General features: G+C 41.3%; 1 protein-coding gene across 6 annotated transcripts in view; it reads right to left on the bottom strand.

The window, feature by feature from the left end:
- The window catches only part of LOC119659920, a 175,095-nt gene that overhangs the window by 96,857 nt on the left and 52,836 nt on the right, over window positions 1-25,402 (bottom strand). Inside the window, exon 1 of one of the 6 annotated variants that reach the window (XM_038068251.1) lies at window positions 14,121-14,564. The exons of the other annotated variants lie outside the window; for them this stretch is intronic. The gene's annotated coding sequence lies outside the window, so the exon portion shown is untranslated. Of the gene's footprint in view, window positions 1-14,120; window positions 14,565-25,402 lie in introns of those variants that run through there. 6 annotated transcript variants of the gene reach the window in all.

Genomic DNA, 25,402 nt, shown 5'->3' on the forward strand with positions numbered 1-25,402 from the left:
ACATTTCAGTTGAGCTTTTGGTAAATGAAGAATTTTCTCAACCTACATAATTCAACCCATTACAGTTAAGAATATATGTACAAACATATAGAATTGGTTGCTTGCATGTACATTGCAAGATTTACTTTGGGCTGGGGTTTGAAAATAGCCTGGGTGTGATCTTTTGCTATCGAAGATGCTTTTTGATTGGATTTTGGAATGTGTGCGTGGATCGAGGATCTCACAAATGGCTGTTTGCGCCAACTTGAGCGGGAGTTCCGCCGATATAGTCTGAGTATTCTGTGTCTAAGTCATATTTGATGGCGTTGGAGAGAACTTGTGTTCCTCTGCGGCACTTTATTATTGTATTCCCGAAAAAGTCCCGACAAGTATCCATGCTACTGCTACACACTAACGGGAATTGTTGATACAGAGGAGAATGCTTCATGCGAACTATAACACGTAATTTAGAAGAGACTTCCAAAAGGTAATATTGGAAGCTGATCTGAACGCTAAGGTAGATTTTGACAGCACACTTCTCGGAGATATGGTCTAGGTGACAACAACGATTTCGCTACCGTAGATTGCACTAAGAAACAGCTTTTGGGTGACTGGAAGTCTTTTGATAGTGGTTTGAGGGATTTAAGTAGTAATTCTTGTTTGGAATCGAGGGGGAATCGGTCCAATTGGAAATAAACTGCCTCTTACGTTTCTAATCCATGGGCCCCTGTTTTTGGGCTTATAGCAAAAGTTAGAAAACAATTTTGCAGACAGGTTCCTTCAGGGTAGAGGCAATTCATCAGACGCAGCTTCTGCCTTTTGCCCTGTGAGCAGCGTGACCGAAGTGGTATTCCCTCTGGATATAATACGCACACATAATGTGAACAAAAGGGAGTAAACTGCTTGTGTTAATCACTTCGGTAACATTGCTCCTAGGGTAGAAGCAAAGGCAACGTCTGATGCTGCGCTGGACGAAACCGTAGTCGTCTGTAAAAAAAGACCATTTAACTGTGGATCTCAATTGTACATGCTGGATCAAAGATACTTTATAGTGAATGGAAGAAAAGGATAATTAACAAAGTTATTGAGAAGCGTGGCAGAGGATAATAATTTAAGGGGAATTTGCGTACTCCTTGCTGTTGCAAAGATAATGGTTAGAAAAATCTTGGCACGCATTAAGGAACTTGGTTGTCGGAGAGCAGCTTGCTTTTCGGTCTGGAGCCTTTCCCACCGATCACGTTATTTTATTGTGGAGTAGTGTGCGAAATTTAGATTTTGTTCATCCTGTTCTTCATCCATTTTGGGGAGATTTTTTATGATATGTTTATACATCTGATACAGTGTATCTGGAGAGCGTTGGTGTTGTAGACGGTGTCACCTTCGCCTTCTGTTTTCGCTGTTTGATAAAAAACCTGGAAGTGCAGCTATTTTAGCGTTAGTATCAGACTTTGATTGTTCCACGCTATTGTTCTCTGCTTTAATATGGGAGCAACAAATGGAAAGTGACCACCAATTTAACTCATCATCATCATCAACGGCGCAACAACCGGTATCCGGTCTAGGCCTGTCTTAATAAGGAACTCCAGACATCCCAGGTTTGCGCCGAGGTCCATCAATTCGATATCCCTAAAAGCTGTCTGAGGTCCTGACCTACGCCATCGCTCCATCTTAGGCAGGGTCTGCCTCGTCTTCATTTTCTACCATAGATATTGCCCTTATTGACTTTCCGGGTAGGATCATCCTCATCCATACGGATGAAGTGACCCACCTACCGTAACCTATTGAGCCGGATTTTATCCACAACCGGACGGTCATGGTATCGCTCATAGATTTCGTCATTGTGTAGGCTACGGAATCGTCCATCCTCATGTAGGGGGCCAAAAATTCTTCAGAGGATTCTTCTCTCGAACGCGGCCAAGAGTTTGCAATTTTTCTTGCTAAGAACCCAAGTTTCCAAGGAATACATGAGGACTGGCAAGATCATAGTCTTGTACAGTAAAAGCTTTGACCCTATGGTGAGACGTTTCGAGCGGAACAATCTTTGTAAGCTGAAATAGGCTCTGTTGGCTGACAATAACCGTGTGGGGATTTCATCATCGTAGCTGTTATCGGTTGTGATTTTCGACGATGTTGATGTTGTTGGTTGATTCGTCTTCGGTGCTGACGTTGCCACCATATATTTTGTCTTCTTTCATTGATGTGCAGCCCAAGATCTCGCGCCGCCTGCTCGATCTGGATGAAGGCAGTTTGTACATCTCGGGTGGTTCTTCCCATGATGTCGATATAGTCAGCATAGGCCAGTAGTTGGGTGGACTTGAAGAGGATCGCATCTCTGGCATTTACCTCAGCATCACGGATCACTTTCTCGAGGGCCAGGTTAAAGAGGACGCATGATAGGGCATCCCCTTGTCGTAGACCGTTGTTGATGTCGAATGTTCTTGAGAGTGATCCTGCTGCATTTTAATAATTTGCAATTTAACTCGAAAGCTTCAAACCTTTGCCATAATTTATCTGCGTCTTGTCATGGGCGTAATCTGACCCGAAGCAAACTCTAATGAAGAACTACGTCAGCGTATGGGCCAAACTTCTGTGGACGTATTGATAAGAAAATGAAAGTAGCAGTGGATATGTCACATATTTAGAAAGGACGATAATTTCACTGCTTGCTATACCATGGTTTCCATCCCTGCGAGGGTGACAAATGCGTTGTCTATTAAATGGTTACTAAGACAGCGTGGAAGAGGGTCCGTGAGCAAGCTGTAGGAAGATGCAATGGCGTTGATTGTGTTGGCTTCTTGTAGTCGTTGTTTTCAGTCCGGTTTGCAGACCCAGTCTGAACATATATGATGAAGCCTCAGTAGTTTTCCGTGTTTAGTCCTCCAGATTTGACACAGTTTTTAGTACTAAAGTCCTGCTTACTCTTTTGCAGTTGGCTATAGTATGCATATCATCAGAAATAATATGGAAGTAAAAAACGTGTGCAGTAGCATATGTGAAATGATCACACTGAAACAATTTTAGATGCAAGGAGTAATCGTTGAAGGTGATTTTGCTTCTATTCTTTACAAGAATACTAGAAAACTTTCAAATCTGTCTTCGAACTAAATTTTAGAAGGTTCATGCGAAGCTCATTAGCGACCTATAATGTCCATAGTTTCCCAGCAAGTTTCAAGAGATTATCTAAAGTTAGATTTATAAAATGCATTTGAGAACTGTTAGGTAAAATATTTAGGTTCATGCAGAGGCACAATTGCATTCCGCTGCTAAGAACGTAACTTTCGTGATATTCGTCAATTCGGCAAATAGGCATCCTATAATAATGCACGAAATTATGAGTCAATTTTTCTTTGGCAGCCCAAGAATTATCTGAATTTCATGTAGGTCTTAGTGTCACATTCAACGTTATCTATGTAGCAAAACTAGTAAAATATATAGAAGAAGTTAAAGCTTAAGAAGTCTTTAGTACTCTTTGTGTACGATTCAATAATGCAATGCAAAATGTCTAATGAAATGTAAATCATTTCGTGTAACCAACTTTATGGTAAATATCAACTTTTGAAGGGAAGATTGGAACCAATTTGCAACCAAATAACATTTCAGATTAATATTGTAATGTTTCAGTTTCGAACTGTGTAGTTTTCTATTTAATTCTCTTGCAATTTAAAAATCGAGTTACTGGCTTAAGTCTTTCGTTTTATTGCAATGGGCGCCCGGAGTTCTTAATATTTTAGTTACTTACGAATAATTTCAGTTTGATATTGACTCATTGTAATTGAGCTTACATGTCAGCGAACATATAGAATCGGTTCACTAACCAGTTTAGCACAATTTTATATTTTTTAATAATTGCGTTTGCACATGTTTGAGTCTAGGAATTTCCGATAAAAATTCTTTAACTTGACCGGATCTATGCTTTTCCAGAGTGGGAATCTCTTCTAACTGAATATAATGACTTTCACACTACCAACCTACTTAAAATTTTTATTCAAATGCAAAATATTCATTAAATAACAGAATTTTGCGCTTATTTAAAAAAGTGGTGAAATTTCCAGCGTAATATTTGCTCGGAGGAGGTTAGCTACCTGTATTGAATTAAAGTAGAATTTTTTATTCTTTATCTTCAGTGGCAGACTTCTATCCTGAGAGAAAGAACAATTTATTTATGAACGCTTTAGGCACTGGCACGCGAAGCATCTAATTTAATGAATTCACAATGCTCAATGACTAATTCCTAAAAATATAATAGTTTTTCGCCGAAAATTCATACGTAACATGATTTCTAGCCTGTTGGCAAATTTGAAGATGTAACAATGCATTATCTTTTTAGGGTACAGTTAAAACCACATTTACAGCTGATACAAATGAGCTGAAATCATCGAAATATATCTTCGGATCATCATCTTACCAATCTTGCCGTTAAAAAGATACTCAGCAAACAAAGCAATTCACGTAAAATCATGGCAAAATGATGGTTTATAAAATATCGTGTAAGATTACAAACAAACTTTGATAATGTGCAACATGGCCACGGTACGGATTTGCTTTCACCGTTGACCACACACATTCACACTATATAAACAATGACTTCCAGTTCAATAAAATATCTCTTCAGAGGAAGATTCAGTGAATTATGAAATTTTACAGAATATTAATCAAGTTTCAGTTGGATTTCTTACTGTTTGTATACATTGATCACGTGATAGTTTACTGTAATAATTTTCGAATATTTAAAAAATGATTTCATATAATTCTTCTGCTGGGTGTCGTGTTACATGATCACAATGTAATATCTGTGCTCATGTCGTCTTGAATAATTAGATGGTTATTAAGGAAGCGATTAATGCAAATTTCGAGTAATTAAAATGAACATTTTCGATATGCATGTGAAATGTGCAATAGATATTTTATTTGTTGATTATGTTCAAGGTGGCTTGATTTGCTTTGGGTAAAATCAAAATTTTATTTTTACAATTTTTAAAAATAGAGTTCGTTGCCTATTTCAGTGTTGTTGGAGAGTCATTGAAATGGTATTATTGTTTGTTGATGTTTTGAAGAAAAATCCATATTTAGTTTGTATAATTTTTATTCAAACTTTTACTATTTTTATATTATTTACTTTAAGTGATATTTATGGAAAATTTCTTTCACGGTCCATCGAAGCAAAGCCAGGGTTGATTCGAATGGATTCAGCCGGAAGAAGAATCCAACACGCTGTACCAAGCTAATGATAATAACATCAAAGCACATGTTACTATATTGGTTATCTTTACGGTGGTTTACTGTGAGAGAAAACTGTTACTATTCCAATAGGTTTAGGTATTTTTGAAATATAGCAGATTGTCGCCAGGTACAGTTCCAGTGGTAAAAATAGGAATTGGACGGAAATTGTGTTTGTTTCGAGTTTTTGGAATGGGCCTTCCTGAACATTTTTGAATTCGTTTGTTCTTAAGGCTTCCACTTGGTTATATTTGCAATGATTATTGTTTTTTTTTACTTAATGGACTGATTGCTTAGATGATGCGAAATAATACTTTCAATAGCATCAGCACAGTCATAGAGAGAGACTAATATCTGAGAGAAATACATCAAAAGTGACCAATGTGATGTAAGAAACTCGGAGCCAATAGTCAGGAACATTAACCCACAAAATCATATGATGATAGTAACATTCTTTAAATATTGGAAGTAAACAAAAATAAACGGGTCGACTACGCGCGTGTAACCCAGTATCCGCTCGGAAACCTAGACGCTGCCATCGAACAAAGGAAAACCTTGGCGGATTCCATCCTCTTGTAATATCTTTTCTGTCTCAGCGGGCAATAAGACGCAACGTATGTGGTCCCTTCTTGCTTTAGCACCTTGTGCCCAGGTTATACTGGCGGATAAATAGCTAATACTCTAGTTCCATTTGTCTAATTCAAGAAAACAAAAAAAAAATGAAAGAAAATTCATGATTCATGGAAACCGACTACTCATGGTTATTAACAGAATATAATTCGCACGAGCTTCACTTATGATATTATTCATGATAGCGTAATTATTACTAAATATTGAGGGAATTCAACAATGGATTGCAAAAAGGTTAAAACCAGCGAAAGAAACAAAGCCAACAATGGCTTTTACGCTATTTAGTAAAATTAAGTTTAACCTTGTCCGATTGTTGTGTTTATGATGCCAAATTTCAGCCTTATTGCGGAATTCAAGGCCTTAGAAATCGGTAACTCAAAAAATTCAAAATGTAGAACACTTAAAGGATATCAGGAGCCACTACTATTTAGTCGTGAGTAGGGGAATGGTCTTTTCTTGGCTTCGTTCTTAGGAACTTAATTTTCATCATCGTCAACGACGTAACAACCGGCATCAGGTCTAGGCCTGCCTTAATAAGGAACTCCAGACATCCCGGTTTTGCGCCGAGGTCCACCAATTCGATGTCCCTAAAAGCTGTCTGACGTCCTGACCTACGCCATCGCTCCATCTCAGGCGGGGTCTGCCTCGTCTTCTTTTTCTATCATAAATATTGCCCTTATTGACTTTCCGGGCTGGATTATCTTCATCCATACGAATTAAGTGACCCGTCCATTGTAACCTGTTGAGCCGGATTTTATCCACACCCAGACGGCCGTGGTATCGCTCATAGATTTCGTCGTTGTGTAGACTACGAAATCGTCCATTCTCATGTAGGAGCCGAAAATTCTTCAGAGGATTCTTCTCTCAAATGCGGCTAAGAGTTCGCCGTTTTTTCTGCTAAGAACCCAAATCTCCGAGGAATACATGAAGACTGGCAAGATCATTGTCTTGTACTGTAAGAGCTTTGATCCTATGGTGAGACGTTTCGAGCGGAACAGTTTTTGTAAGCTGAAACAGGTTCTGTTGGCTGACAACAATCGTGCGCCGATTTCATCATCGTAGCTGTTATCAGTTGTGATTTTTGACCCTAGATAGGAGAAATTATCAACGGTCTCAAAGTTGTGTTCTCCTATCTTTATTCTTCCCGTTTGACCAGTGTGGTTTGATGTTAAGCTTTAGGTCTCTTTTTAAGTTAGAGCCTTTGGCTTACAAAATGGAGAAATCAATAGTGTTGAGACATCACGTAAACTTTAAGCTTCTGATGAGTTGCTTGTGTGCTGGAGGAAACCGTCAGTCAACTTTTTTGAAAAACTTGGGTGTTTAACCCAAAAAAGGAGTCCGTGTACTACGAGGGAGGAAGTAATCAATTGGGTGCGGACTCAGGACTCCTAGCATCCTCAACAAAAAAAACTGACTACATTTCACTACTACGGTCCGATCGAATGTATCCGCAGACTCTTTCTTCTATTAGTGAATCTAGAAAAATTAAAAAAGGACATATTCGTTTGCCGTATTTTCCATGCCTCACAAGAAAAAGGCTGAGATTATAATTTATCTCTTGGTGTTTATTCTGGGTCTACACTTTAATCTTTGGGTGGAGAAAGGAGATCTGTGGGTACCACGATTGCTTTTCGAGCGTTTGTTTCTGCCCCTTACTTTGCTCTTACTTCCTTCTGTCATTCTTCATAACTGCAGAAGTCTGAAGGTTGATTGCTCCGCAATATCCGCGAAATGTAGCTCTAATGTCAAGTGAAGTAAAGCTCTCAGCATAAATCACAAAACAACCTTATTAGTGCGATGCGGCATAGGACCTACTCTCACAGATTACCCACAATAAACACATCGATTTGGCCGCAACTAGCGAGCTATATCTGAATTACTGCCCTCGAATTTGGGCTACTGATCAGACATATAGAGCAGCTTTGTAGGTCTGCTGAAACCATGTCTTCTAAAATGTAATGAAACTTTCGGGAGCGGAATTGCAGTAGAACCCACTATCTCATGGCTGACAATTGATTTATAGCACCACAAACGTATGTCAAAAAGAGAAGATAATAATATAACATTTGAGAGGAACCAATTATTGATAAGATAGTCAATCATGAAATACCTCCAGCAGGGAAATTTAATTGGACGTTGTTGGAACATTGGTTAGCCGGGGGGAAACATGCAGGTAATTCATGTCCTGCGAAAAACCAAAAGCTTGAATCGTATGTCTTTCAGAGGTCCTGTCTAATTCAAAGGCAACTAAAAAAAATGTAAAGGAGCTGCTGCATCTCACCACTTCTGAAGAGACGACACCCGGATCATAAGGGAGCAAGTTGATAGGCTGGTGAAATATTTTGAGAAGTGAAACTGGTGAAATATTTTGGTTGCGATGTTACTGCGCACAAAGAGAAGAAAGGGAGGAAGAGACACCAAACCATGAGGAAAGTGCCTTCTAGAATTTATTCTTAGTAATGTTTGGAGGTCATAGGATAATATAAGTCCTAAAAGAAAATGTGAATTAGTGCCCACGATAGGGCAAAGAACCTTGGAAATGCTTGCATAACGAGCTCAACTACTAAACCCTATCTCCATCTCGACGTGGTGATTGCTTGGAGTTCTTTCTGAGTGAAAGCCTACAGACGGAGGAGGACGAAGGGGAATCTCCCGCGTTTAAAAACCAGTCATCTGTTCTTACAGGTTGGGACTTGTATGTGACTGACAAGCATACATGGAAAACTACTCGTTACGAGTCTGCGATAAAAGCCTCGAATTGGATGGATTTTAAGGTGATGGACCCCGAAAATGGACAAATGATTTTCATATTTTCTCATAGAACGTGCGCTCCTTGTGCCGAATGCCAATATGAGGCTGAGATCACAGGTTTCCGGGAGAAGTGGCGTTAAACCGTACCAACCGGCCATCCAGTTTATTCGGAGTAGGGTCCTAATCAGCCAAAAAATTAAACCTGTTTCTCCTCATTAATGTTTAAGTCCCTACAAAGGAGACTACAGAGGCGGAGAAGGAGACAATGGAATGATCTCTCCACACCTGCCCTAGGCATGATATTAAAATTATACTTGGGAATTTCGGCGGTAAAGTAGGGGGCAGTCTCGATGAAAGTCAGCGCATATAGGGGGGGGGGGGGGCAATGATCATTGTTTGGTAGACACGGTGTTCCGGGCTCGAATAACAACCCCGCTCGGAATTCCCTCTGTATATTAGGTGACAGTGAACATTAAAGCCACTAGCAATGTCTTTCAAAACAACTGCATGGGGAAATGTGGGCAGGAATAACCGCGGCAAACAGAAATCCTGGAGAAGAAGCACCAACAATTGATATTCACAGCCGTCTGAAGAATGTTATCTTTGGTACGGCTAGACACATATTTAGCCACGATCGCAAGAAAGTCGAAAGTACTGTTTCGATGATGGCTGTAAGCTAGCAACAGACCAGAAAAGTGCTGCATACTGGGGAATGGAGCCATCTCAAAGAACGCGGGCACGCGCACTGATCCATTATGAAATCTGTCGAGTGGAAAAATAGCCTCGCAGACAGAACAGGGAAGCTTGGGTGAACCAAAAGATTTGTGAACTCAAGAAGTTCAGGTAGCAACCACATCAGGCGCTGAAGTTTCACCAACAAGACTGTAGGATAAAGCCATTCACAGTTCGATGCTCGTTCTGTCGAAACACAGAGCGAAATCCGATTTCCAAACACATGGGTATATTGCGGAGATGGGCTGAGTATTTTGATTAACTACTCAATAACCAAAATATCAGCGAGTTGTAGGTTCCGACATCTGACGGCGGTGGACAAATGTTGCACCACCAAGCATGGAAGAAACGCTCCCTGCAGTTTATCGGCTTAGGAATTATGAGTTACCCGGGGCCGATGGAATTACAACCGTACTGCTTAAATATGAAGCGGTTCATCAATTTATAATCAAGGTTTGTTACAGCGAATCAACGCTTGGGGGTGCTGGCAATGAGGTATTATCTATCCCACGGATAAAAAGGGATATCATGTAGTGCTCAACAAGATGTGCCACAGCCGAGGAAGGTCAAATATTTAGTATGACACTCTAGCATCGAGCTTAGCAAGAAAAGACACATTCTTAGAAAGAAGAAGAAGGAAGACGCCAAATAGAGACAGACAGACTGTCAAATACTTGGGAGTGATGATAGATATGAAATTAAGTTCTAAACAGCACGTGCAATAAGCTTATGTCAAGGGATTATTGTCAGGGTGATGCGCTCGATCTTGCTTTGTGTCTTCCCTATTTGAGGAAAATCATTTAATGCTCATAAATTGAGTGCGGTCTACAAGAGGACAGCCCTAAGGGTGTGTTCTGCCTTCAGAACCGTCTCAGATTAGGCTGCATTCGTTCTCTCCGGAATGATGCCAATTGACATTTTGGCAGATGAGATGTCGAGTATGTGTAATCTAGAGTCAGTCTCTCCTTCGCGGATTGTTGGGGCCACTCAGGAAAGAGCCTGTAAACACACAGGCTGATCCCTACCATCAAGGAGTGGCTGGGAAGACAACATAGAGAGATTAATTGTAATCTTACCCAGTTTCTGACGGGGCATGTGGGAATCGCCAGTACCTTTGCAGGTTCAAATTGGATAATTCGCGAGGAGCCACAGCACATATTCTTCCATTCTCCAAGACACAAGGACGAGAGGAGAAGCCTAGAGGAAACTTTAGGGGAAGCACTGATACCGGAAAATGTGACTAACATCAAAGAAGGATTGGGATGTGATCAACTCAATCATCAATCTAGGGCAAACTGCGAAAAGCGGAAGAGGTGAGAAAGGCGCAGTTACGAACGTGACGCATAGAAGAGTGGAGAGCTAACTCCGCTCCGTGATGTAATACCTTATGGTGGTTCCAGGGGGCAGGAGGAAGTGGTGGTTTTAGTGGGTAAAAATCCCCCTGGATATGCCGGAGTCTTTCGAAGATTTCCACCTCGTTACAAAAAAAAGATACAGACAGATGTACTGGGTGTTGGGTAGGAATTGACAGTTGACCGTCGACAACAAGTTGCTTATTTATAATCAAATCCTAAGGCTCATATGGTCAACTGGCACCAAGCTCTAGGGCTATGGCAGAGAATTAAACCTCAAGGGAATACAAACGTTCCAAAATAAAGTATCTAAAAGCATAGTCGACGAGTGGAAGTGGTTCATTTGTAATGAGAATCTGCATAGGGACCTGAAAGTGCAGTTGGTTAGTAAAGTCATCAAAGGTCAAGGAATTAAGCAAAGCCGCCTAATACGAGAGAGAGAGGTCCGAAAATTGACTCTAATGTAATTGGACGACTGAAAAGAGTAAAGCCGAATGAGTCGCTAACATAATGACTGACTAATATAAAGGATTCCTAATGATATAAGCCATTTAGGAACAGCGAGTCAACCAAAGCGCTGGGGTTGACCACAGGGTGTTTTCCCAATAAAAACAAACCTCAAATATGCAAAGGAAACTGCTGGATGGGGAAATCTCAGTCGTAGCTTGGTGAGAAGTGAGTTTTAGTGAGTAAGAACCCGATACTCTCAGAAATCTTGAACCGTGGGGCTAATTTTTTGAAGATTTCCACCTCTTAAAAAAATTATGCAGTGCTGTAATTATGATTGTATCATGGTGAATAATATATCACCCATAAGATATTCTCTGTCATTTTACTAGGCCGGGTATCCCCATGATATTATCGGTCTATACCAAGGAAGCCTCTTTACAGGCAAACCAACAACAGATCAGATCTCTGTGCTGACAAGCTGTTCGAGTATGGTTATCAGTTCACCTTCTCATCGACTTTAAGATCGCCTATGATATCAGGGCCAGGGTAAAACTGTACACAACCACGCGAGAATTTACTGTCCCAACTAAAAATAAGACTGACAAGGCTGATTCCGGCTAAAGTGGGAGGCCACATAAAAGCGGCAAAGTCACCTTAAAAACCATTTGCCATCAACGACTATTTAAGAATTAATCTTGACCTGGGCTAGTCAGTCCTCATGGGTTCCTCAGAGATTAAAATTTTTAGCAAGAAAAAATTGCGAATTCTTAGCCGTGTTCGAGAGAAGAATTCTTCGAAAAAAAAGACGATTCCGATTCCGACGAAATTTATTAACGATATGATGATGTTAATGCCTGACGACTAGCAACGAGGCATTATCTGTCTCATACATAAAAAGGGGGATATCACGCAGTGCAGCAATTATAGAGGTATCACGTTGCTGAGTACCATCTATTAGATATTCTCCGCCATCTTGCTAGGCCGGATAGCCCCATATGCCCAAAACGTCATTGGCCCATACCAAAGAGGCTTCACTTCAGACAAATCAGCTACAGATCAGATTTTCTCTCTGCGGCAAGCGATGGAAAAACTGCTGGAATATGGACAACAGTTGCACCATCTATTCAGCGACTTTAAAGCCGCCTATGATAGCATAGCCAGAGTAAAACTGTACACGGCCATGAGAGAATTTGATATCCCGACGAAATTGATAAGACTGACTAGGCTGACCCTGACCAATGTGCGAGGGCAGATAAAAGCAGCAGGATCACTCTCGAGACCATTCGACATCAGCAACGGTCTACGACAAGGGCATGTCCTACCATAGTCCTCTTCAACCTGGTCCTCGCGAAAGTCATTCGCGAAGCCGATGAAAATGCAAGAGGCACCATCCTCTTCAAGTCCACCCAAACACTGGCCCATGCTGACGATATCGACATCATGGGAAGAACATCCCGAGATGTTCAGTCTATTTTCATTCAGATCGAGCAGGCGGCGTGAGATCTTGGGCTGCACATCAATGAAGGCAAGACGAAGTATATGGTGGCAACGTCAGTGCCAAAACCAAAAGAACGAACAACATCGGATCGCACTGGTCAAAAGAAAACAATGAAGATAGGAGACTACAACTTTGAGACCGTTGATAATTTCTCCTATCTAGGGTCGAAAATCACAACCGATAACAGCTATGACCATGAAATCTGCGCACGCTTGTTGGTAGCCAATATTTAAGCTTATAAAAACTGTTCCGCTCGAAACGTCTCACCAAAGGATCAAAGTTCTTACTGTACAAGACAATGATCTTTCCAGTCCTCGTGTATTCCTCGTAGACCTGGATTTTTAGCATGAAAAATTGCAAACTCTTGGCCGTGTTCGGGAGAAAAATCCTTCAAAGAAGGTCCGATTCCGCTGCCTATATAAGGAGGTGGTTGTGAATCCGGCGGAATACCATAGGTTGGAGTGGACGGGTCAGCATGATCAGCCCGGAAAGTCTAATAGGGCACTATCTATCGTAGAAAAAGAGGACTTGGCAGACCCGCGATGGCGTGGGCAGAATGCCAGACAGCTTCTAGGTATATCGACCTGAATGACTGGAGTTCCTTATTAAAGTAGGCCTAGATTGGATACCAATTGTTTCGTCCTTGCTGATGATGACCTTCAAGAGTGCAGTCCACCTAGGGGCGATAATCTGGACGGACAGTATTAAAGTCCGTACAGCTGCCACGGATTTGCACAAACTCCAAACACTGACTTATCTACTCGTATATATAACTGAGAAGATGTCCACGAGCTTCCTTCAAGATCTTTCTGGGACTCGGTACTCCTCATTTTTACATAAATTCAGGTGATATCTCGAAAGACTACCGAGGGGATTAAAAAATCGAAAGAAGACTGGCAAACAGGGCAGACTGGGAGAGTATATTAACGTGATGTTTAAACCAGCAACTGATTGCCTGGTGTACTCTTTCCTTTACGGCGGAGGGGGCAGGTGCAGGGATAATTTTTCGAAGGAAAAAGTACCTCCAATATCGCGGTATTTCAGACGGAAATACACTCCGTAATTAGGTATCCCTATTTGAATCTACAAAGATGAACTCTTAACTGGTATGGTAATGTCTTGTTAACTACAGTTGACTTGTGCAATAAGGCATACTGGGTTAGGAGGTAATGAGGTAGTAGATGTACCATCTAGGAAAGAAGTAGAGATACCGCGTGCATTAAAAAAGCTAAGATCCGATGTAGCCAGTATTGTCACTAAAAATAAGAAGTAATCGTTGCAGGTTCGGCGAATTTCTTAAGAATTTGGAGAAGAGAAAATCTTAGAGAACTTGGGCAGGTATAATTCTCAGATAACAACATATAGAAAGATACTCAGATATTTCAGTAGATTTGATGAGCTTCCTATTGCGTTTGTAAATTGTGATCGGTTATTGGATACGGTGGAGTTATTTTAATGACCGATCCGCCTAATTGGAATATTTTTCAATTACTGACTAAATTAACACTCACAGATGCAACAGTACGTACTGTAATTTTGTGAATAAAAAATCCAACCAGTCGTGTTAACTTCGACTCGCAGACGTACTTTTAGACATGTTCCAGCGTTTCTTTTGAATCAGGTATTGTAAACTTTAAATCACTTTCACTCCAGTCGACCATTGAACAGAATCCATAGTTACATTAACACATCACACTGGGACCGCTGTAACACCACAAATTTAAAGATATCTGAATCATTGGAAGATGCACCACAACGACACGAATCCCTGGTTATCGATCATTGCTCCTTGGGAGAAGTATCTTTTCAATCAATCACTCAAAATTAACATTCACTGCAACTGCTACTGATATACCGGTCTAATTAGAAACACAATCTTTCTTAGGTTTTCCAGAAGGGAATCACTTGGGCGAGTATCTTTCATAAAGGCACGGTTCAAATTAAATCGCGATCGTATGCCATTGTAGAGGTTTCGAATTGGACTGGATGGACATAATATCAATGGACTATGATTATCTTCACCTGTAACGGTAGGCCTCCTCCACTGGTCTATGATTTTTCCATCTCTTGAAAACGGGGTAAGGCAAATCCGTGCTGAGCTTAGCCAAGCCACATATGTAAATGCCCATATGCGCGATGTGTGTAATTGATGTGTACTCATATCTGAAGCACAATTTCTAACAGCTCCGGTAAAGTTGATCTTTGGATTTCGATTTTGATGAAGCCAAGTTTGGAGTGTGTTTGTAGTGCAACGCGTAGTGGTCTGGATACAGTAGCTCAGGTTTAGATTTGACTTTTTGGCTTGGAATGCGCGTAATTATGGGGCTTCATTTGATGAGTAATGAAGCAATGGTTAATTATGGAGCTAGAAAATGGAACAATCACTTGTTATATAAACAGTTTTCCTAAGGCCCGTGTAGTAAAGGTCGTGTTGTTACAATGCGGTCAGGACTGACTGGTGAAAATGGGCATACCGAGAGCATCCAACTTTCTTACTATAAAATAATTCCTGGACCGGTACACAATATCCTTGCGGGGCTCAAAATTGCTGAAGACCAATGATCGATTTGGCCTGTCGAGTCATTGAAGACAACGAAGAGGTGTGACATTAACTTCTGGAGACGAAGTCCATTCCTGGTCACTCCTTTTAGTACCGCGTGTCCGACGTCCAGTTGCAGCTACTGTTCCCCTATCCAAGTCGAAATCGCTTTTACGAGCCATACTGTATCATTTAAGCACTATCATTAAGCTTAATTTTTTACTCGGAATGAATCTTGGCTCATATTCTTTGCAATGATGATACGATTTTAGCCAGCCAATTTTTCAGAGTTCCATTTTGAATCTGACTTAACTGAACCGTAACAAATCTCCATGGCTCGCATATACAATTTACAAATGGAGCACCCATTTTACGTTAGATTTAAGATTTTTCGCCTCAGATGCCGGTGGCTGACTGTTTTTCTTTCCATTTCGGTGTTTTTTATCCACAGAAAGATTCAGATACTTTTATCTGCACTATTTCTTTATACAATTTTATTGAATTTAAACAGTTGCGCTTATGAATATGATACACATTTAATAATATCTTATATCGGCAACAAAAACACTTCTTAAGATTGCTTCCGAGATGGATCAACGAAGAGGGAGGGTCCGCATTAAGAAAACACGATCATCGCATTACTGTGCAGCTCCAGTTGCATAACAAATGTTGTTAACTGGACACAATTCGCACCGCTAAGGAGTCTAACTGCCAGATTTAGCATTGCCATTTCTTACAGTTTTTGATGCTAACGTAATATGGACCATTAAACGTTAATTGTTTAATTTTATGTTTTATGTAAAACACTATCAAGTTGATCATGAGCTTTTGCAATATCAGCAAATTGCTTATTAAAAACTGAAGAGTGAAGGAAGGTGGCCCGGAGCTCGACGTGTTGGCTTCAAATTGAAATTAGTAGATTCAGACTTGGGAGAAAAAAGCAATCAATTACAGATACATCTGGACTTGGAGCTAAGATACTTTTTTTGCTTGAAATTTTTGCAAAAAGAAAAGTGCTCTTCGATTACTAAAACGCTTAATTCCATTAGACTAAAACTCTTCCTGGAGGAGGGTCAAAACGAAAACAGACTCATCACAGCAGACGTAAGATACTCTCTTCTTTTAGGTGCATTATGTAAGATATTCTTGTCTTTTATATTACCAAATCTAAATCAAACATCTTCAACTAAATTTCTGTTCCCCAACCATATGAATGTCTATTTAATTTCCCTCAGTATTGTCTGCTGAGTTTCGCTCATGTATCTGTCCCATTTCCCTAGTGAATCTATAATTTGTCAACCTCATCTTTTAATTAGATATCACTTTGTCATTTCCGGGTAGCGCACCACAAAACAATATGGTACTTAACTTTTTTGTTGATTAATGATGTTGCAACAGGTAAGATTGAAATTTATCTGTGCTAATTAGTCAAAGTGAAACCAACACGTGGGTCGGCCACAGCTAGGAGTTCAGTTATTGTTTTCTAACTCGTGCGCAACCAAAACAATGTTTATTCCAATTAATTTGTGGTTATACACTTTGGGTGAATGATGTAAAAAAAATAGTTTATTGATTTCGAAAGTGAAGATTCAAAATTTGGGGTACACTCTTGTGTCCAAACTGTATTTTGGTCTTTAAAGAATAGTTTTAAGACTACAAGACACTCTATTCCGCAAGCTAGCTGGGGGTTTATCAAATAGGACAATCCAAGAGTTAAGTCAACTTGATCTTGTTAAGTTGGTTCTCTTCTCGATAATGAGAAGTGTTGACTCCATAGAATCCGCTACATATGTATATTTGCGGCTGATTGGTACACAAAAAACGGCTACCCCTGTCGAGTGAAATTATAAATGCCAAATCTATTTGCCCTCATTGTAGCGATTTTCTTTACTTACAGGTTCCTCAGCATGCTAACCCGTCTGCTTTATGGTGCTATTTCTATTATATTATTTTTTCTTGTCACTGATGTTGTCCTTCATGTTTGTTTCGCCAGAGAGTGCTGCGAAGTTAAATGCACCAGAACATTATTTTTCAAGGATCTCAACTGCGCTAATGATATCTACTCATTTTTAATACCATTAAAAACAAGGTTCTCAATCCGATGATGATAAGAATCACAAAGAAGGAAGTGGTGTAACTTGAAGTGGCTATTTTGAATGTGAAAGGGGCAGGGTTGAAATTGCATACATATAATATGACATATTAAATAATTACGCATGGGTGGGGTTTCCGGCCGTTAATTTTAACTTGCGCGTCCAGTCAGGAAGTGTATTTCCATTTACCTGCAATTAACCAAGACTATAATTCCCCAGCTTGATAATGCTAGCCTCGACAGAAGGATTGCTGTGTGGTGATTGACTTAGACCAAGCATAGATAGAAGACATAAGAAACCAGGAGTAGTTTCAGTGGAGACAAATTTTCCGGGGTTATGTACTCCATTTTTTTAAAAGCGCTTGTTGTTATATCGTTTCTTTTTACAAGGTATAAGAGAATACTATATTTGGCTGAGGGTTAAGAAGGCCTGTATAGCCTTCTATGCCTGGAAGAGAACTTTTGCAAAGAAATGGGGTCTCCGGCCTAGTATGGTTCTCTGCATGTTCACGGCTCCATTGTATGGTGACAGGCTTTGATCAAGAAATATAATAAGATGAAGCTTAATACGATTCAAAGAACCGCGTGTGCAGGTGCTACTGGACCTGTGCAGTCCTCCCCGGCAGATAGATCTCCACATTAAACACGTTGTAGCGTGCAGTGCCGTCAGACTATGTGAGTCCGGATGCTGTGCAGCGAAGTACTACGGCCACTGTAATATCCTTGACGAAATAACCCGCGGAATACTCTACACGCAAGCTGAATTTCCCGAGAAACTTTGCTGTGGACTTTCCAACCAGCACAAAGTTGAAGAACGCCGGCGTTGCATGGTTATGACACAGTATTCTTTACGAACGGATCAAAGATGATCTGTGGAGTCAGCGAAAACAAACAGTCATATGGCCTCCCACGTTTCGCTAGTGTATTCCAAGCAGAAGTCCTGGCGATATTGGAAGTCTGTCGGTGGCTGAAGCGTAATTCGATTCCCAAGCGTAACATAGCCATTCTGACCGACAGCCAAGCGACCATCAAGGCCTTGTACCCACCGACGACATCCTTCAGGTTAGTGGGACAGTGCAAAAACGCGCTGGATAGCCTGGGTGGTACGCTCAAGGTCATTCTTCTCTGGGTTGCGGGCATAGGAACATAGAGGGGAATAAATGGGCTGCCGGAATGGCCAGGCGGGGCTCTGTTCTTGGTAGCCCTTCGGTGGATACAGTCGGTATCTCGCTGGGGGCTGTAAAGGGCTAGCTCTAGCTAGAGTCAGGTTATGGGCACGGGGTATACCATTCTTTGGAGACCTCAGAGCATAGGCATGAGAGATTTCTAGCTGCATTGTGGGAGAACTGCTTTCCTTCGTGAATGCTACGCGCTGGCTCTGAAGATGCGAGATTGCTGGACTCTGTCTCCCTGCTCTTATAACAGCAGTCACGGCCTTAGGAGTTTGTGGCGTCAAAACGGCGCATTCTTAGTGCTAATTGGGCTCCTCGGAGCGGCCACTGATACCTACCTACCTAAGTACCTAACTACTTATTGTATTTGACTAAAATGAACTCTTATGTTTCGCAACAGGTTTTTGTTATGATTTTGTGATTTGTACCCTAGACAGGAGAGATTTTCAACCGTATCAAAGTTGTAGTCTCTTATTTTTATTGTTTTCGTTTGACTAGTGCGATTCGGTTTTGTTCGTTCTTTGGTTTTTGTGCAGCACGAGATCTCACGCTGCCTCCTCGATCTGGATGAAGGTAGACTGTATATCTCGGGTTGTTCTTCCCATAATGTCAACACGGTCAACGCAGGCCAGTAGTTGGGTGGACTTGAAGAGGATGTTGCCTCTCGTATTTACGCCTGCATCGCGAATCACTTTCTCCAGGACCAGGTTGAAGAGTACGCATAATAGGGCATCGCTTTTTCTTAGACCGTTGTTGATATCGAATGGTTTTGAGAGTGCTCCTGCTGCTTTTATTTGGCCTCGCACATTGGTCAGGGTCAGCCTAGTCAGTCTTATTAATTTCGCTGGAATACCGAATTCTCTCATGGCCGTGTACAGTTTCATCCTGGCTATGCTGTCATAGGCGGCTGTCCATAATCGAACAGTTTTTCCATACATCTTCCCGCAGAGAAAACATCTGATCTGTTGCTGATTTGCCTGGAGAGAAGCCTCTTTGGTATGGGCCAATGACGTTCTGCGCGTATGGGTCTATCCGGTCTAGCAAGATAGAGGAGAATATCTTATAGATGGTACTTAGCAACGTGATACCTCTATAATTGCTGTACTGCGTGATATCCCCTTTTTATGTATGGGACAGATAATGCCTCGTTGCTAGTCGTCAGGCATTGATTCGCTCCCTCATAACTTGCGCATCAGTCGATGAACCACTTGGTGTAGTTGGTCCCCTCCATATTTAACTAATTCGGCTGTAATTCCATCGGCTCCTGGCGACTTATGGTTTTTAAGCCGGAGGACTGCACGGACCGTTTCTTCAATGCTTGATGCTGGCAGCATTTTTTCCTCCAATATGTCCATTGTATCGGAAATTATATTTCCCTTTTTGTCTCGGCAGGCTGACTATCGAGGTGTATATGGCTTCATCTTGCTGACTTGTTGGTAAAACTTGGGCGTCTGGTGCTTTGCTTCTGTACTTTTCGAGTTCACAGACTTGTTGGTTCACCCAGGCCGTCTGTGAAATCGCTTCTCAGTTCGACGGAGCTCTTGGTTGGTCTTTGCACGTGCCCATATTTTTTGAGAATGCAACATTAGTCGGTATGCAGCATTCTTTCGTTCCGACTTTTGTTGCGGCTGGGGCCAAGTACGTTTGTGGCCGCATCAATGATAAAGTTGATGTGGTTGTGAAGATCATTTGTTGATGCTTCATCTCCAGGACATCATATAGATATTACGGAGGGCTGTGTTGTGGATGGCTTCAGTATTCACCGTCACCTGATTGTCAGAGGGGATTGTAGGTGAACTTGTAATTCGAGCTAGGAGCACCACGCCAATAAGATAGCGATCCGAATCTATATTATTTCCGCTATATGTTCTCACATTCATCAAGGCTGAGAGGTGTTGTCGTTCGATCAACACGTGGTCAATTTGGTTGAAAGTGGTCCCGTCTGGAGAGGCCCACGTGTTTGTGGACCACTTTCCGCGCAAACCGGTACTTTCAAAATCCATTTCGTGCGATACTGCTAACTGAATAATCCGCAGTCTCTATGTAAGCTATGGGAGCCGATCTATCGCCTGAATACGGGCTCCGTCCCTACTTGACTGTTGAATTCTCCGAACATGATTTTGATATCATATCTGGGACAGGCTTTGAGGGTCCACTCAACTGCCTCGTCGAAGCTATACTTCGTCGACTTTGTAGTCCCCTCTGTAGGGGCGTGAACGTTTATGAGGTTTATATTTCCAAATTTGCCTCGCAAACGCAGGGTACGTATCCGTTTGCTTATATTTTCAAAGCGGATAACAGCAGGTTTCATTTTTTGGCTGACTAAGAAAACTACTCTTAGCACATGATCTACTGGATGGGCACTATTATATATGGTGTAGCGACTCTTCTCCAGAAAACCTGTCCCTGTCCAGCGCATCTCTTGCAACGCTGTTACATTAGCCTTATATTGGGAGAGAGTATCGGTTAGCCGCTCTGCAGCATTCGGTCTGTACAGGGAGTGCACGTTCCATGAGAAATCGTTATTCCGTTGTTGTTGCCGGGTTCGCCACTTTAAATTCCATCCTGTACGAGGCTCCTTCTGTGGCTTTGTACCCAACCCCCAACGTGGAGGACCAGTTGGTACAATTTGTCCCGTTTTTGAGCAGACTCGCCTTCATTCTTCTTCGCCTGCAGTTTTTCATTAAGAGAGAACTCCCAGTGATTATAACGTGGAAGTGGAGATAGGGTTTGGTAGTACAGCTGTGATATTGGTCCAGCGGGCGTTTCCTAGGTTTTATACGCCATCGTGGTTACCAGTCCACGTTTCGCCCTGGGACCTAAACTGCCCTTAGACTGCCAGCCGGTTTTACAGAGCTGGAGTTACTGAGACTAATTAATTGCTAAACAAAATGTGAGAATTGGATATTGTCAAATTTGGTTAGAGAGCATTTATCCTGCAAGAAAAGGTTTCTAAACCGAGCAGTTCTGTTCTTCTAGAAGATAATGGGTTGCAAGGATCATTTTCTACTTCATAATTAACCTCTAGCAATAATATTGTGGCTATTCAACTTATAATAGGAAATACCAACCTTTGCCTATATCTTTTGTATGATCATTCATACAACAAAACTTTCCCGTAGATTAATTTGACTAATCTCGACATTGCTCTGATCAACTCATAGTATTTTTATGTTTGATGAATACACCATTCTATATGGTTTATGGTATGCCTGCAGATCCTATAAACATTTGAATTGAAGCGTAATGGTTGACATAGGCAAGTTTAATAGTTAATAAAAACAAAAGATTTAAGCGAGCAACCTGTTTTTTTACAGCTACTTGGATTCTTCTTACAGTTTGTCAGTTTATTTCTGAATTTTCTTTCATTTAAAATTAAATTTAGTGCACCTTAGATATACTCCTATCTACATCTTGACATATTTCCAAAAACAATCCCTCACCAGAATACTCGTACAGAGCATGACCGCTATTTCAAGAATTTTGTCGGGGTTTGCAAAAAGCCGTTTGGAGATTGGCACGGGCCTTTGGGATGTAATGCTCATGAAATAGAAGGCATTCCCATCTGTGATCAAATCAATCAACAATTGCCGAGCCTTGAACCCTTCTCAATGTAAAGATTGGGATCTTTCTCCTTTATGACAACGTACAGCTTCGTAAAGTGCACTTATTTAAACCAAACGTGGTTAGTTGAAGACTCAACTTTTTACTTTGATGACGAGGAATCAGTAAACGAAAAAGAAAACATATGCTCCAGTACAAGGAAACTCTACTTTAACTATTTTAAAATTATTCTCCTCCCAAAAAATGATTGAACAAATTTCAGTTAACATTGAACTGATCCTAATATGTTAAAAGTTGCCTAGATATCCTTATCTTGGAAAACAACACCAAGCTACTTACTTCCATTCACTGTGTTCATTATTATTGATGGTAATTGTTAACATGTAGCTTACCTGTAAGGGTAAGAAAAATAAGTTTTCATTTAGTATTTTAGACATGTATGATAACTATATTGAAATTTTGTATACTAAATTTATCAAAGCGCGGAGTTGTTGAAGGGAAGGCTTAAAATTTGGAGTAGTTCGAAAGTGTAAATATTCTAACACAAAAAGCGCCAGGCTATGAAACAAAGGGAAAGGTTGATCGCGAGTGACTCTGGAATTTAAGAATGTTGAAGTATATTTGGCTCTTAAGCACTTGGAAGCTATGGTCTTTGTGTTCAAAGGGGACAAGAGAAACTAGTTGCCAACATTTTATTGTCTTTCGTTATTATGCTTTTGCTAGTTTTATGCAGACCTGAGATTGGATAACTAATGAATGCTACCGATCTAGGATGAAATTAATGCGATAGATATATGAAAAAGTGGTCAACTCTTTGTTGCTAAGCGGCTCATTACTCTTCTCCTTTTTCTTCAGTTTTTGCCCCGTTCACAAGCGGGGTCGGGTCGTCATGATCAGTTGCGCCATTTGGTTCTATCAAATGCCTGATCTGGATATAGTTGCGAGGCTTTTAAATCTCCATCTAGCGTATCAATCTCCATCTAGCGGCCTTTTGGTCGCTTACCATGAACTTCGATGTTCTGACCAATCCTGGTGGGTAAATTCTCGTTAGCCAGAATCACGTGATTGTACCATCGAAACCGCATCTTTCGCAATTTTTCCACGACCAGTGCTATTCCATATCGACCACGGGTATCCTCATTTTGGATGTAATTCTACCTGTCAGGATATTGAGCACCTGTCCAGTGAATTTAATCTCACGGTCTTCTTAAGAGACAGATTGATTTTGTGACTACAAACAGAGTCTCGTTGAGACAAGCACAACGGTACCAATACTCGGCTCAGTTTATTCATACTGGCAAGGCAAGGAAAGGCCTACTTAAATCTCTACCGAACTTTGGAGTACGGCACCCCGGTTTAACCGCAACCCCATGTTGGAGGCCCGAAGATCTTTTGCTCGCTGGAACATAACTACATCTCCCATGAAGTTCTCACAAGGGAGCCAATCGCAAAGAACCGAACTGTATTCACATGCTCCAGGACTTCTTCTGCAACATGAAATTCCAGAGGCTATCCCGGTTCCCCTGGTACCAGTATACCTTTGGTAAGGTTTTGTGACCGAAGCCATTTCAGATGAGTCCCCGTGCAGACATGGGATGCCCCGATTAAATTATGAAGTATTCGCCTACTGCATCACGGCCAGCAATCTAAAGTGAATACAGCGTTTCCCGGTGCCACTACGAGGAGCTTCTCCATAGGCACTCGGTTTTGGCTTCGCCAGCAGGGCTGCTGCCTCATCTTCCTAGTCACCACCTTGAGCACCCCGTCATGCAGGCGGAATTGGTCCAAATGTGGCGGCCTGAGTAGACTCAATTCCTAAACAGATACGTGGGTACATCAAGTGCTTCTATATGTTTGTTCGCATGAACACTGGATTGTTCTGTGTGCTAACGGGCAGCCGAAGTTGCAGTATACATTTTATTCACTAGCTCCAGATTTGGCACTTCAAGGAGAAACATCAAGACAGAGCTAAATTCCCATTTAATGGCGGGAACTCTGGGTGACGCTTGCTACGGTAAAACGGATGCACCAGCAACTAGATGATGAAGCAGTAATAACAAACGTATCTAGGGTGAGTGGTTAACAACTGAACAGCTCCGGAGGGAGTGTGGATAAAGAAAGGGATATTGAGGTGAGAGTTTCTGGTGGGGCAACCATTGAAGCAGAAGATGGAACAGCGGCAATGGCGCATCCGAAACGCGATATAACATAAAATCGTATTTCGGGCTGATGTGTACGCGATGAATCTTTGTTTATACTTCCTATTTCGTAACTAGTCCTAGCGACCCGGCTCGTTAAGCTCGAACGTTGTTATGGAAAAGGAATAGGACCAATTAGAATTCGTTCGCTGGCCGTTCGGCAGCTCATACAAAAATCAAATTCCTAGATGTTTTGTGTCACTTCACTGTAACAATTCCACTTTCGCATCGTGCGCAAAATTCCCAAAACAATGAATAAAAAACGACTGTGAATGCTTGATCAGAATGATTTATACATATCGATACTCTCTACGAAAAAACTAAAAATCCACTAATTGGAACGAAAGAGTTTTAAAGAATTTATGAAACGCTGCACCGCAAGACAACCGTCTATCGCAAGGTTAGAGGCAGAAGAAACCGATCCGGTTCTTTCTGCCCCCAACCAACGGCACATTCTTACCGCTAGCTCTCCAGTCCCGTGTCGAGTTCTAAAGGCGTGCGCCATCTATCCGTCGTATCCGCAACATTCAAAATAAATTTTAAATGCCGCGAATCCTGCTGCGCCACAAACCCTTGCTTCAGAGAAAATATGCTAAGGAAGTGCAGATATTCTAAAATTCAAGTTCTTTCTGAAAGCCAGGTCGATTTGGAAGCTATGGTAATTGACGTATCACAGATCTAAATTAATATGCCAATACTTATTAACCAGTCAGTGTCTTCCTTATAAGCATCTGCAAACAATATATGTTTACATTGGAGATCCACTATGCCGACTTTGCCGTTCAGAGAACAAGACGACATTTCATATAATACTAGACTGTCGAACACTTATGTGAAGGAAGTACAATATTTACTATCTACGGTGTAACAAATCCTGAAATGAGGCTTGACCTGGTCGGCTTAGTCGAATATCACCTCGTCCTAATAAATAAGATGGGACTATCCACTTAATTTGTGTGAGAAGAGGGCGATACCACTTCTCCACTTCCGCCAACGCCCATCGCGAAGTATAGGGAAGCATTCACACCAAAGAAGAAGCTAGTACCTCCTTTAATTTTTTCTTAGCAATATGTTGAAATAAAAATCTTGACTGATGGTTTGGTCCAGGGTAGATTCGACCGTGCCTCACCTCTGCCCTGGGAGCAGCGTGACCGAAAGTGGCGACAGATGGTAACCGCTCCATTAGTATATAATTGCAAACACGACATGAGTGCGAATTATATTGAAG

The sequence above is a fragment of the Hermetia illucens genome, chromosome 6 (genome assembly GCF_905115235.1).
Source record: "Hermetia illucens chromosome 6, iHerIll2.2.curated.20191125, whole genome shotgun sequence".
NCBI classification, from domain to species: domain Eukaryota; kingdom Metazoa; phylum Arthropoda; class Insecta; order Diptera; family Stratiomyidae; genus Hermetia; species Hermetia illucens.